The sequence below is a fragment of the Cebus imitator genome, unplaced genomic scaffold (assembly GCF_001604975.1).
Source record: "Cebus imitator isolate Cc_AM_T3 unplaced genomic scaffold, Cebus_imitator-1.0 Scaffold15, whole genome shotgun sequence".
In the NCBI taxonomy this organism is placed as follows: domain Eukaryota; kingdom Metazoa; phylum Chordata; class Mammalia; order Primates; family Cebidae; genus Cebus; species Cebus imitator.
Window position 1 is genome coordinate 249,777 of NW_016107330.1, and position 611 is coordinate 250,387.

A 611-nucleotide genomic window follows, 5' to 3' on the forward strand; every position below is an offset into this window, starting at 1 on the left:
AGAAATTGTGTTCTTAGCAGCATGTTTATATAATAGTTTGAGGTGCTGGTGGTGGGGCCGGGCCGGAGGGGGGGCAGGGGGTGGTGGGGACAAGCATTCTCTCAACGAAAGAGCCAGGCTTAGCAACTGTAAACTAAAAATATCTGAGACAGGTCTCAATTAATTTAGAAGTTTATTTTGCCAAAGTGAAGGACATGCCCAGAAGAAAAAAGCAGAATCTCAGAAACAGTCTGTGGTCTGTACCTTTCTCCAAAGATGATTTTGAGGGCTTCAATATTTAAAGAGGAAAAGCTGGCTGGAGGGGAAAGAGGGAGAGTATGGCAGTCCACACCTTGCAAGAGAAAAGGTGCAAAAGGTGCAAGTAGAGGAATCATCAATTACACGTCTGTCTCTTGCTCAGTAAATCAGCACTTTACATAAGGTAAGGTGAACACTGAGTAGCTGCTTGTGGCAATATTTAACCTTTTATCTGTCACTGTCTGCTTAGGAACAAAAGCTGTCTTTACAGCTTCTTGCATGACTCAGCTTTCAGCTTACATTTTTCTTTTCCTTTTTGGCAGAGTGAATTGGGGTCCTGAGTTTTTTATTTTCCTTTCACACAACATATGAAG